The following is a 14308-nucleotide window of genomic DNA, read 5'->3' on the forward strand; positions in this document are numbered from 1 at the left end:
TCAGTTACCTTTATTACAAACAGGTGCCACTGCTGGCAAATTCATGTGCAATTACCGGGCGGCGTTATTTCAATTTATGGATAATTTCGCCCTATTGTTGGGACCTAAAAACGTGTTGATTTAGATGTTAACTGGCAATTTTGCTCCGCTACTCTGGATTTCTGCAATCACGCTACCTTGACGTCCTTAGTTGAGGAAAGGCACGCGATGCTCTAAATAGGTACACGCTGTTGCCAACCGTGTTTTTTCATATCTGGTCTTAAAAAATAAACTGAATTATAGAACGAGCATTAAGCTATAAAATCACTTTGAAAATACATACAAATCTAGTAAATGAGGGCGGTAAATGGTCGGACGAACATTGACGTGAGGGATAAAGCGTGCGATAGGGAGCAACTTATTGTTGCATGTGCAATACCTGGCGTTTTTAACGCAGGGTTTAAGGTTAAATAAAGCAATAGGGCAAAAAACATCAATGGATTTTGAGTCGGTAATATACAGGCCTGGCAAAGTTATTTCTTGAGTGCCGCAATATACAGAGAAAGTATTTTCACCGATTTATTGAATTTTTTTAGTGAGGTTTTTATATACCTATAGAATTTGGAAAATGGGAAATTGTTAGATATTTTTAAGCTGTTTTAATTTTGAACAGCAGGCATTTGAGAACACTAAATTGAATTAGTGCATAGATAATGTTTCTATATATTTTAACCCAGATTTGTTTATTTCGATTTATATCATAATTTAATTATTCCAGGCAGTTTAGGCAATTTTTAGACTGTGGACTTTCAGGGGATTAAATGGACGCAGTTTCTTCATTCGTTCGTTATTTCTTGCAGGTTATAAGTTTCTGGCTTTAAATCATAATTTATTTATTCCAAACAATTAAAATATGCAAATTATTTCAGGCAGTTTGAGGTTGTAGAACCCCAGGGGATAGAATAAACGCATTTCAATTGCCTGGACGCATTAAGTCGTTCGTCCTCTTTTTCTTTTAACATTTTCTTCCAGGTTATAGGTTCTTAAGTTTAGATAATAATTTATTTATTCCAGGCAGTTGAAAAATAAAAAAAATAGTTCAGGCAATTTCAGATTATGAAGCTTCCGGGGATTGAATGATGCACTTCAACTGCCTGGACGAATTTAATAATTCTTCCTCTTCTTCATTGCACATTTTCTTGCTAGTTTTAAGTCCCTGGATTTAAATCATAATTTATTTATTCCAGGCAGTTGAGAAATGAAAAATATTTTAGGCAATTTCAGGTTATGAAGCTTCAGGGGATTAATTGAATGCAGTCCAACTGCCTGGAAAAATTAAATTATTCTTCCTCTTCTTCCTTCCATATTTCTTGCTGGTTTTAAATCCCTGGGTTGAAATAATAATTTATTTATTCCAGGTAGTTGAAAAATCAAAAACGTTTTAGGTAATTTCAGGTTGTAGAGCCCCAGGGGATTGAATGAACGTATTTCAATTGCCTGGACGAAGTAAGTCATTCGTCTTCTTCTTTTTTTCATATTTTCTTGCATGTTGTATATCCAAATTTAGAACCTAATTCATTTATTCCAGGCAGTTGAAAAATGAAAAACATTTTAGGCAGTTTGAGGTTGTAGAGCACCAGGGAATTGAATGAACGCAGTTCAAGTACCGTTCCTGGGTTTAGATCATAATTTATTTATTCCAGGCAGTTGACAAATGAAAAATATTTTAGGCATTTTCGGGGGATTGAATAGATGCAGTTTCTTTATTCTTTCGCTATTTCTTGCAGGTTATAAATCCCTGGCTTTGGATTATAATTTAATTATTTCAGGCAGTTAAAATATGAAAAACATTTCAGGCAGTTTGAGGCTGTAGAGCCCCAGGGGATTGAATGAACGCAGTTTAAGTGCCTGGATGAATGGAATCGTTCTTTCTCTTCTTCTTTCCACATTTTCTTGCAGATTATAAGTCTCTGAGTTTAGATCATGATTTATTTATTCCAGGCAGTTGGAAAAGGAAACATTTCAGGCAATTTAAGGTTGTGGAGCCTCAGGGGATTGAATGTACGCATTTCAATTGCCTGGACGAATTAAGTTATTCTTCCTCTTTTTCTTTATACATTTTCTTGCTGGCTATAAGTCCCTGGGTTTAAATCATAATTTATTTATTCCAGGTAGTTGAAAACTAAAAAAACATTTCAGGCAATTTGAGCCCAGGGGATTGAATGAACGCATTTCAATTGCCTGGACGAATTAAGTCACTCGTCTTCTTCTTTTTAAATTTTCATACAGGTTATAAGTCCTTGTCTTTAGACCATAATTTGTTTATTCCAGGCAGTTCAAAAATGAAAAATATTTTAGGCAATTTCAGGTTGTAGAGCCCAGGGGATTAAATGAATGCAATTCAATTGCCTAGACAAATTAAATTATTCTTCCTCATCTTCTTTCCACATTTCTTGCTGGTTTTAAATCCCGGGGCTTAAATAATAATTTATATATTCCAGGTAGTTGAAAAATGTAAAATATTTCAGGTAATTTCAGGTTGTAGAGCCCAGGGGATTAAATGAATGCAATTCAATTGCCTGGACGAAGTAAGTCATTCGTCTTCTTCTTCTTTTTACATTTTCTTGCAGGTTGTAGGTCTCTGGAGTTAGATCATATTTCATTTATATCAAACAGTTGAAAAAGGAAATATTTCAGGCAATTTGGGTTTGTGGAGCTTCAGGGGATTAAATGAACGCAGTCTCAACTGGCTGGACAAAGTAGATTATTCTTCCTCTTCTTCTTTTCACACTTTCTTGCAGGTTATAAGTCCTTGGCTTTGGATCATAATTTATTTATTCCAGGCAGTTGAAAAAGAAAACATTTCAGTCAATTTCAGATTGTGGAGCTAAATTAATTGAATGATTAAATTAACGCAAATGAACTGCCTGGACGAATTAAATACTTTTTTCTCTTCTTCTTTCCACTTTATCTTGCAGGTTATAAGTCCCTAAGTTTAGATTATGAGTTATTTATTTTAGGCAGTTGAAAAACAAAAAATATTTTAGGAAATTTGAGGTTGTAGAGCTCCAAAGACTGAATGAACGCAAGTCAACTGCCTGGACCAACTCTTCTTCTTTCTACACTTTCTTGCAGGTTATAAGTCTCTGGGTTTAGATCATAGTTTATTTATTCCAGGCAGTTAAAAAAGGAAACATTTCAGGCAAGTTAAAGGTTTGGAGCCCCAGAGGATTGAATGAACGCATTTCAACTGCCTGGACAAATTAAATCATCCTTCCTCTTCTCTTCTCTATATTTTTTTGCAGGTTATAAGTTCCTGGGATTAGATCATAGTTAGGGGCAGTTGAAAAAGTCAACGTTTCAGGCAATTTTGGATTTTCGAGCTCCAAGGGATTGTATAAACGCAATTTCAACTGCCTATACGAATTAAGTCATTCTTCCTCTTCTTCTTTCCACATTTTCTTGCAGGTTATACGTCCCTGGGCTTGGTCTATATTTTATTTATTCCAGAAATATTTTAGGCAATTTGAGGTTGTTTATTGACTTTGCTTACTGCGATACTTTTTACCAAACTTAAATCTAACTTATTATATTTTTATAATCACAATGTAAATGTATTCCAGTAGTAAATAAATAACAAATCAAGCCTCTGTATACACCTCAAAAATTACGACATAAACCATCTCAACGAAGAGATCCCCAAGCCATAGTTTCTTAATTTCTACAAAATTATTACAGGATTCACATAATCAAGCGCCTTGGATCAATCACAAAACACTGCTGCTGCAAGTATCCCTAAGTCCAAAATAAATAAAAACACTCGCTTCACTTCTTGAGATACAATTAATCCTCTGTTCTCCAGTCATCTACTTCAAACATGATCCAGACAGAAGCAGATTGCATGAGAAGAAACATTGATTAGCATGCACTTCTCAAAGCATTGTAAAGATATTGTTATTCCATGAAGTAAATTTTATCTTAATTTTACTTTGTCTTCCAACAATCTTTTTCCAGTTATATTTTCACAAGTTGTGCACCCAATATCTTCATATCGTCCTTTCTCTAAACCCGTTTGTTCCTATTCAATTCAATGCAATAGCAATTTATAGGTAAAGCATTAAAATAATTAAAGTAACCCTACGTTCAATTTGGGTCAGACTGTAGTCAGCCAGGTGAATTTCCGCACGCAAGATCGGCATTGACCAGACGTGTATAGGGAAATCTTAAAACCCATTAAACATTGATTTATTGCGGCTCTTCCCTGGCTATCCGGTGCTGCTATTCACAGTAAGACGTTTCGTCTTTTGAGTATCATCAAGTTCATTTTTCTTATAGATGATTTATTAAAAAAGTTGCACTATATTAATGAATAAAGTTGAACTTTTCCACTGTTTAGATCCAGGACTTATTGATCGTATTACATTCGGTTACTATCCAGATAATTAACAATAAATATGTGCTTGATTTTAAATCATTTAATCCGTTCTGATCCCTTGCTAATTGAAATAATCCCAAAAGTAATTTATCATAAAATTGAAGATGAATGTTCAATTGGACAACAATAGAAATCGATGCTAGGGGGCCGATGTCCATAATATATGAAATATGGATATTTCGCCAGCGTTCTGTCATTCGGTCATTCTTTTGCTAAAATCTGAATGCTATGCGTAAAAAAAAGGGAGAAAGTCCGGTCGAAGACAGGTCATCAATCACGGTTTTCCCCGTTCGGGGTGGGTCGTTTGAAAATTAGCGAAATACCAATTTCTTTCTTGTGATTTATTTCGGGCATATAATGTTTTCTTTTTGGACCAATTGCTGAGGCTATTTTTTTTAAATGAAAACTCATTGGACCACTCCTACTCATATACAGTTATGACGTAACATGATTTAAGTTTTTTCCAGGCAACCCCTATAGTCTCACTTCTGGAATAGCAGATGCAAAAGTGAGTTTTAAAGAGTCACAGTAAGACAGACAATTGTATTCCTAAGGTGCTATTCAGGTTCTATGAAGTAAAGAAAATTTCACCTCTCAGGGTAATAGCACTTCGTCTTTAATTCCCAAAATACTTCAACAAACTTCACCTGTGTTAATGCGTTACACAAATAATAAAATCTTTTTGATTAATCAATTGTTAAGACTGTTAACAATTGAAAATCATTAATCAGAAGCGATGCACGTTTGTTTATATCTGACCTCTTGGTTGTAAATGTATTAACTATTTTCCTCTTCAACCTAATTGTCTTGGTTTTCACATACTTTCTTGCTTCACTTTATCAATCTTTCTTCATCTAGAGAAACCAATATTTATCACTATAGTTTAATATTCTTTCTTTTTCATTATAAGCAGTACTTTCTTCTTCTTAAACTTAACTGTCTTCAATATGTTCTGACTATTCTTTCGTAGCTTACTCTATGAAAATTCCTTCATCTGGACCATCAACCCATTCAAAATTAAATTATTTGAGAGTTTTTACTTGGTATTCTTTCTGTTTCATTGAAGGCACAATTACAATTAAAGATCTTCCTTTCTCACTTTCTCCTCCTTCTTGTTCTTTTTCTTCTTCATCTTCTTCTTTAACCTAATTGTCTTCATTCTCTTTTGACTATCGTTATTCACATCCTTTTTCAATCACTTTCGTAAAAACTTCCAAGTCATTTTTTAATTATGTTAAAGACTCAGATAAAGAAAGATTGACATTTCTTTATCTGAGTCTTTAACATAATTAAAAAACGACTTGGAAGTTTTTACTCATATTTTTTCCACATTTATTGTCAGTGTAAAAAAATTGGAATTTCAGGCAGTTAAGCTTACTTCACGGAGTTATTTCAATTGCCTGAAATAACAAAAATGTCGTCTCAACTGCCTAGAATAATTTTGTTCTTTTAGTGATATTTTAAACAGTTGAGTGATTATTTTATTTCAGGCACTTAAGGTTAATCTGTGACGCTTTTTCAACTGCCTCAAATTGACAAAAAAAATTAGGAATTCAAGGTAGTTAAGCTTACGTCACGGAGTTACTTCATGGAACTCAAAATAAAAAAAATGTCGTCTCAGCATCCTGGAATAATGTCGTTCTGTTAATGAAATTTCAGATAGTTGAGTAATTATTTTACTTCAGGCACTAGAGGTTAATCTATGACGTTGTCTTAATTGCATAAAACTGACAAAAAAAAATTGGAATTCCAGGCAGTTAAGCTTACGTAACGGAGTTACTTCAAGGGACTGAAATAACAAAAATGTCATCTCAACTGCCTGGAATCATTTTGTTCTTTTAATGATATTTCAGACACTTGAGTGATTATTTTATTTCAGGCACTTGAGGTTAATCAATGACGTTGTCTTAGTTGCATAAAACTGACAAAAAAAATTAGAATTCGAGGCAGTTAAGCTTATGTCACCGATTGACTTCAGATTTTTAAAATAACAAAAATAATGTCTTGACTACCTGGAATAATTTTGTTCTATTAATAAAATTTTAGACACTTGAGTGAATATATTATTTCAGGTACTTGAGGTTAATTTGTGACACTATCTCAACTGCATGGAATTGACAAAAAAATATTGCAGTTCCAGGCAATTAAGCCTACGTCACGGAGTTACTTCAAGGGCCTGAAATAACAAAAATGTTATCCCAACTGCCTGGAATAATTTTGTTTTATTAATAAAATTTCAATTATTATTTCAATTAAGACACTTGAATGATTATTTTATTTTAGCCACTTGAGGTTAATTTGTCACGTTATCTTAATTGTATAAAATTGAAAAACAAAAAATTGAAGTTTCAGACAAGTAAGCCTACGTCAAGTAGTTACTTTAAGCGCCTGAAATAACAAAAATGTTGCCTCAACTGCTTAAAATAATTTTTCTTATTACTGAAATTTCAGACACTTAAGTAATTATTTTATTTCAGGCACTTGAGGTTAATCTGTGATACTGTCTCAAGTGCACAGAATTGACAAAAAAAATGGAATTCCAGGCAGTTAAAGCTACGTCAAGGATTTACTTCAAGGACCTGAAACAACAAAAATGTTGTTTTAACTTACTGGAATTGACAAAAACAATGGGAATTCCAGACAGTTAAGCTTGGAGGTACTTATGGAGGTACTTCAAGGGCCTGACATAACAAAAATGTTATCTCGACTGCCTGGAATAATTTTGTTTTATTAATGAAATTTCAATTATTATTTCAATTAAGACACTTGAATGATTATTTTATTTTAGCCACTTAAGGTTAATTTGTCACGTTATCTTAATTGTATAAAATTGAAAAACAAAAAATTGAAGTTTCAGACAAGTAAGCCTACGTCACGGAGTTACTTTAAAGACTTGAAATAACAAAAATGATGCCTCAACTGCTTGAAATAATATTATTAATGAAATTTCAGACACTTGAGTAATTATTTTATTTCAGGCACTTGAGGTTAATCAATGACGTTGTCTTAATATCATAAAACTGACAAAAAAAAATGGAATTCCAGACAGTTAAGCTCACGTCACGAATTCACTTCACGTTTTTGAAATAACAAAAATAATGTCTCGACTACCTGGAATAATTTTGTTCCATTAATTAAATTTTAGACACTTGAGTGATTATATTATTTCAGGCACTTGAAGTTAATTTATGACCTTGTCTTAATTGCATAACATTGAAAAAAAAATTACAATTCCAGGTTAACTACCTGGGGTAAGAGTAACTTCAAGTGCCTGAAATAACAAAAATGTTATCTCAACTGCCTGGAACAATTTTGTTTAATTCATGAAATTTCAATTATTATTTCAATTAAGACAATGATTATTTTATTTCATCCACTTGAGGTTAATCTGTCACGTTGTTTCAACTGCCTGGAATTAACAGAAAAAACGGAATTCCAGGCAGTTAAGCTTATGTCACGGAGGTACTTCAGGGGTCTGAAATTGATGACACTTGAGTGATTGTTTTATTTCAGGCACTTGAGGTTAATCAATGACGTTGTCCTAGTTGCATAAAACTGACAAAAAAAATTGGAATTCGAGGCAGTTAAGCTTATGTCACCGATTGACTTCAGATTTTTAAAATAACAAAAATAATGTCTTGACTACCTGGAATAATTTTGTTCTATTAATAAAATTTTAGACACTTGAGTGAATATATTATTTCAGGTACTTGAGGTTAATTTGTGACACTATCTCAACTGCATGGAATTGACAAAAAAATATTGCAGTTCCAGGCAATTAAGCCTACGTCACGGAGTTACTTCAAGGGCCTGAAATAACAAAAATGTTATCCCAACTGCCTGGAATAATTTTGTTTTATTAATAAAATTTCAATTATTATTTCAATTAAGACACTTGAATGATTATTTTATTTTAGCCACTTGAGGTTAATTTGTCACGTTATCTTAATTGTATAAAATTGAAAAACAAAAAATTGAAGTTTCAGACAAGTAAGCCTACGTCAAGTAGTTACTTTAAGCGCCTGAAATAACAAAAATGTTGCCTCAACTGCTTAAAATAATTTTTCTTATTACTGAAATTTCAGACACTTAAGTAATTATTTTATTTCAGGCACTTGAGGTTAATCTGTGATACTGTCTCAAGTGCACAGAATTGACAAAAAAAATGGAATTCCAGGCAGTTAAAGCTACGTCAAGGATTTACTTCAAGGACCTGAAACAACAAAAATGTTGTTTTAACTTACTGGAATTGACAAAAACAATGGGAATTCCAGACAGTTAAGCTTGGAGGTACTTATGGAGGTACTTCAAGGGCCTGACATAACAAAAATGTTATCTCGACTGCCTGGAATAATTTTGTTTTATTAATGAAATTTCAATTATTATTTCAATTAAGACACTTGAATGATTATTTTATTTTAGCCACTTAAGGTTAATTTGTCACGTTATCTTAATTGTATAAAATTGAAAAACAAAAAATTGAAGTTTCAGACAAGTAAGCCTACGTCACGGAGTTACTTTAAAGACTTGAAATAACAAAAATGATGCCTCAACTGCTTGAAATAATATTATTAATGAAATTTCAGACACTTGAGTAATTATTTTATTTCAGGCACTTAAGGTTAATCTATGACGTTGTCTTAATTGCATAAAATTGATAAAAAAAAAATGGAATTCCAGGCAGTTCAGCTTACGTCACGGATTGACTGCACATTTTTAAAATAACAAAAATAATGTCTCGACTACCTGGAATAATTTTGTTCTATTAATGAAATTTTAGACACTTAAGTGATTATATTACTTCAGGCACTTGAGGTTAATCTATGACGTTGTCCTAATTGCATAAAATTGACAAACAAAAAATTGAAATTTCAGATAAGTAAGCCTACGTCACGGAGGTACTTTAAAAACTTGAAATAACAAAAATGATGCCTCAACTGCTTGAAATAATATTTATAATGAAATTTCAGACACTTGAGCAATTATTTTATTTCAGGCACCTGAGGTTAATCTATGACGTTGTCTTAATTGCATAAAATTGACAAAAAAAAATGCAATTCCAGGTTAACTGCCTGGAGTAAGAGTAACTTCAAGTGCCTGAAATAACAAAAATGTTATCTCACCTGCCTGGAACAATTTTACGTCACGGATTTACTTCAAATAACAGAAAAATGGTCTTAACTGCCTGGAATTGAAATATTGCATAAAATTAAAAAACAAAAAATTGAAATTCCAGATAAGTAAGCCTACGTCACGGAGTTACTTTAAGGGCCTGAAATAACAAAAATGTTGCCTCAACTGCTTAAAATATTTTTTTTTATTATTGAAATTTCAGACACTTAAGTAATTATTGTATTTCAGGCACTTGAGGTTAATCAATGACGTTGTCTTAATATCATAAAACTGACAAAAAAAAATTGGAATTCCAGACAGTTAAAAGCTTACGTCACGCATTTACGTCACGTTTTTGAAATAACAAAAATAATGTCTCGACTACCTGGAATAATTTTGTTCTATTAATTAAATTTTAGACACTTGAGTGATTATATTATTTCAGGCACTTGAAGTTAATTTATGACCTTGTCTTAATTGCATAACATTGAAAAAAAAAATTACAATTCCAGGTTAACTACCTGGGGTAAGAGTAACTTCAAGTGCCTGAAATAACAAAAATGTTATCTCAACTGCCTGGAACAATTTTGTTTAATTCATGAAATTTCAATTATTATTTCAATTAAGACAATGGTTAATTTATTTCAGCCACTTGAGGTTAATCTGTCACGTTGTTTCAACTGCCTGGAATTAACAGAAAAAACGGAATTTCAGGTAGTTAAGCTTATGTCACGGAGGTACTTCAGGGGTCTGAAATTCAAAAATGTTGTCTCAACTGCCTAAAATAATTTTGTTCTTTCAATGATATTTCAAACACTTAAATGATTATTTTATTTCAGGCATTTGAGGTTAATCTTAATTGCATAAAATTGAAAAACAAAAAACTGAAGTTTCAGACAAGTAAGCCTATGTCAAGAAGTTACTTTAAGCGCCTGAAATAACAAAAATATTGCCTCAACTGCTTAAAATATTTTTTTTTATTATTGAAATTTCAGACACTTAAGTAATTATTTTATTTCAGCCACTTGAGGTTAATCTGTCACGTTGTCTCGTCTCAGCTGCCTGGAATTGACAGAAAAAAACGGAATTCCAAGCAGTTAAGCTTATGTCACGTAGTTACTTCAAAGGTTTGAAATTTAAAAATGTTGTCTCAACTGCCTGAAATAATTTTGTTCTTTTAATGATATTTCAGACACTTGAATGATTATTTTATTTCAGGCATTTGAGGTTAATCTATGACGTTGTCTTAATTGCATAAAAATAAAAAACAAAAAATTGAAGTTTCAGACAAGTAAGCCTACGTCAAGAAGTTACTTTAAGCCCCTGAAATAACAAAAATGTTGCCTGAACTGCTTAAAATAATTTTTCTTACTATTGACATTTCAGACACTTAAGTAATTATTTTATTTCAGGCACTTGAAGTTAATCTATGACGTAGTCTTAATTGCATAAAACTGACACAAAAAAATTGCAATTCCAGGTTAACTGCCTGGGGTAAGAGTAACTTCAAGTGCCTGAAATAACAAAAATGTTATCTCAACTGCCTGGAACAATTTTGTCTAATTAATGAAATTTCAATTATTATTTCAATTAAGACACTTGAATGATTATTTTATTTCAACCACTTGAGGTTAATCTGTCACGTTGTCTCAACTGCCTGGAATTGACAGAAAAAAACGCAATTCCAATTAGTTAAGCTTTCGTCGCGGAGTTACTTTAAGGACCTGAAATAACGAAAATATTGTCTTAACTGCCTGGAATAATTTTGTTCCATTAATGAAATTTCAGACACTTTAGTGAATATTTTATTTCAGGGACTTAAGGTTAATCTGTGACGCTGTTTTAACTGCCTGAAATTGACAAAAAAAATTAGAAATTCCAGGCAGTTAAGCCTACGTCACGGAGTTACTTCAAGGGCCTGAAATAATAAAAATGTTGCCTCAACTGGCTGGAATAATTTCGATCTGTTAATGAAATTTCAGACACTTAAATGATTATTTTAATTCAGGGACTTAGTTAATATGTGACGTAGTTTTAACTAAAATTGTTAACAAAAAAAAACATTCGAATTCCAGGCAGTTAAGCCTACGTCACGGAGTTACTTCAAGGGCCTGAAATAATAAAAATGTTTCCTCAATTACCTAGAATAGTGTTAATCTATAAATGAAATTTCAGACACTCGTGTCTCGCCTAGCTGGAATAATTTTCTTCTATTCTATGAAATTTCAGACACTTAAGTGATTATTTTATTTCAGACACTACAACTGCGTGGAATTGACAAAAAAAGGAATTCCAGTCACGGAGTTACTTCAAGGGCCTGCCATAACAAAAATGTCGTCTCAACTGCCTGGAATAATTTCGTTCTATTAATGAAATTTCAGATACTTTACTGATTATTTTATTTGACGCACTTGAGGTTAATCTGTGACATTGTCTCAACTGCCTGGAATTGACAAAAACAATGGAAATTCCAGACAGTTAAGCTTACGTCATGGAGGTACTTCAAGTGCCCGAAATAACAAAAATGTTGTTTCAACTTCCTGGAATAATTTTGTTCTATTAATAAAATTTCAAACACTTGAGTGATTATTTTTATTTCAGGCACTAGAGGTTAATTTGTGACACTGTCTCAACTGCATGGAATTGACAAACAAAATAGGAATTCCAGGCGGTTAAGCATAAGTCACGCAGTAACTTCAAGCGCCTGAAGTAACAAAAATGTTGTCTCAACTGCCTGGGATAATTTTTATTTTTATTAATGAAATTTCAATTATTATTGTTTATTTTATTTTAGCCACTTCAGGTTAATCTGACAAATTGATAAAAAAAATAGAATTCCAGGCAGAAGTTAGACTCACGTCACTATTTGGGAGTTTTTTACTTAGTATTCTTGTCTCTTTCATTATAAGCACTTAAAGTAAGTCTTTTTTTTTCACTTTCTGTTGTTTTCATCTAATTGTATTCATTCTCCTCTGGCTATCCCTATTTACATCCTTTCTTACCTTACCTTTATCAATCTTTCTTCATCTGAACCTTTAACTCAATTGAAATGAAATTACTTCTGAGTTTCTACTTAGTATTCTTTCTTTATCATTTTAAGCAATACGCCATTTAAAGGTCTTCCCTTCTCACTTTCTTCTGCCTGTTTATTTTCTTCTTTATCTTCTTTGGCTTTAACCTAATTATCTTTATGCTCTATGACCAGCTTTTAAAAATTGTTTTGCTTAAATTCTTAATAGCTATGGATGCCTCTTATAGGATTTATATTGTATATCTACTGCTTCCCTGCATCTCTATCCAAATAATGAGATGCTGAAAACTGAAAAGCACTGAGACTTAGTTAGACCTAAAATCAGAATAGAACCAACAGAAATTGACCGAATAAACATTACTCTGGAAATACCATAACCTATATCCGGTAATGAACCGAAATAATGAAACTGACTAACGATGGAGGAAGTCTTAGTATCGACTAGTAAGTGTTACATCTCTGGACTGGAACTCTACAGCCAGTTTAACATAAAATCTACATTGTACTAAGGTCTACCCTCCGCATTCGATCTTAAAATGTTAAAAATGGTCTAATTTTATTTAATTCCCTTAGGAAATTGCAATGTTTAAGGGTAATGGAAATATAAGAGCATATATATGTATAAGGCGATACGCCTATGTTTTAGTTCTGTATCCCTTTCCCAAGACGCCAATATCAACCTACGTACATTCGTATGTATGTAGATAAGATCGCGTTCGCTTCCTTGTATTTATATGGATATACGTCTCGGATAAAAGGCAATATTCTAAAATTGGATAACCGGCAACAGTTGATCGGAAAGGAAGTTAAATTTAGAGGTGGCGCTATAAGATCGAACGGCAATTGGATTCCAGAAAGATTTTTTTTTTAATAAAATTTTAAATTTATTGTTATAGATTTGTACTTTAGTACAGGCTCAAATACTAAAAAAGTAGATTGTTTAAATAAGTTTATGCAAATAAATGTATGGAGATGTACATTTTGATTTTCATTACATCCCTAATAATACTAAATCATATAGTATCTCCCAAATTAATAGATTCGTGAATAAGTGTTCGCAAATTAAGTACAAATATCTATTTTATCTACGAATACCAAAGCAAGATATCTCTAATAATATCCAGGCACATACACTAAACGAAACAAGGTAAAGGTAAAGAGAGTTACTTAGAAATTAGCTATTATCTGCATATTATGGTGAATACGCCATAACCACTCCAGTACTAAAGTGAACTGCTTGAGTAGATTTACCCTAGATGTCGCTGGAGAATCCAAATCAATATTTTTAGCATATGACTTATTCTCTTTATCTCATATGGCCTTTTCAATAAAAATGTTTAGTTTTTTAGCTCTAGTGACCCTAATCTATGTTTTGACGCCAAATTTACAGTTGACAGTGTTCTATTTTCGTTAAGTTTTAGACCAAAGTATTCTAGCCTTATTTATTTAATATTGCGGTTTTATGCTGTTAATTAAGAGTTACTCCGCATATAATAAATATATTAAAAAAATGCTAATCTCTAAGTTAAAAAATCAAGGTTAAAAAGATTCTCCCTTGTCGTTTGCAAAATGTCTATTATACAGTAAAATCCTCTCGATGACTCTAGGTTATGTATACGACACAATACATTCGTCGCACCCCTGGCATAAAAAAAGAAGGAATTTTCCGCCCTTCACAAAAGGCCTACTTTGAAGTAGGGCAAGTAAAGGGCCCGCTTTAAAGAAAACGACCCCGTCGTCGGTGGATAAAA

At 32.3% G+C, this 14308-nt stretch overlaps 1 protein-coding gene and 1 long non-coding RNA gene across 2 annotated transcripts in view; one reads left to right on the top strand and one right to left on the bottom strand.

Moving 5' to 3' along the window:
• The window catches only part of LOC126745839 (uncharacterized), a 79274-nt gene extending 66685 nt beyond the window's left edge, over window positions 1-12589 (top strand). Inside the window, exon 3 of the long non-coding RNA XR_007663729.1 lies at window positions 11782-12589. This is a non-coding gene — a long non-coding RNA (uncharacterized LOC126745839). The remainder of the gene's footprint in view (window positions 1-11781) is intronic.
• Window positions 1-14308, bottom strand: part of LOC126745834 (E3 ubiquitin-protein ligase MIB1) — a 760932-nt gene that overhangs the window by 299980 nt on the left and 446644 nt on the right. The window lies entirely within an intron of this gene.

The sequence above is a fragment of the Anthonomus grandis genome, chromosome 16, assembly GCF_022605725.1.
Source record: "Anthonomus grandis grandis chromosome 16, icAntGran1.3, whole genome shotgun sequence".
Lineage (NCBI taxonomy): Eukaryota > Metazoa > Arthropoda > Insecta > Coleoptera > Curculionidae > Anthonomus > Anthonomus grandis.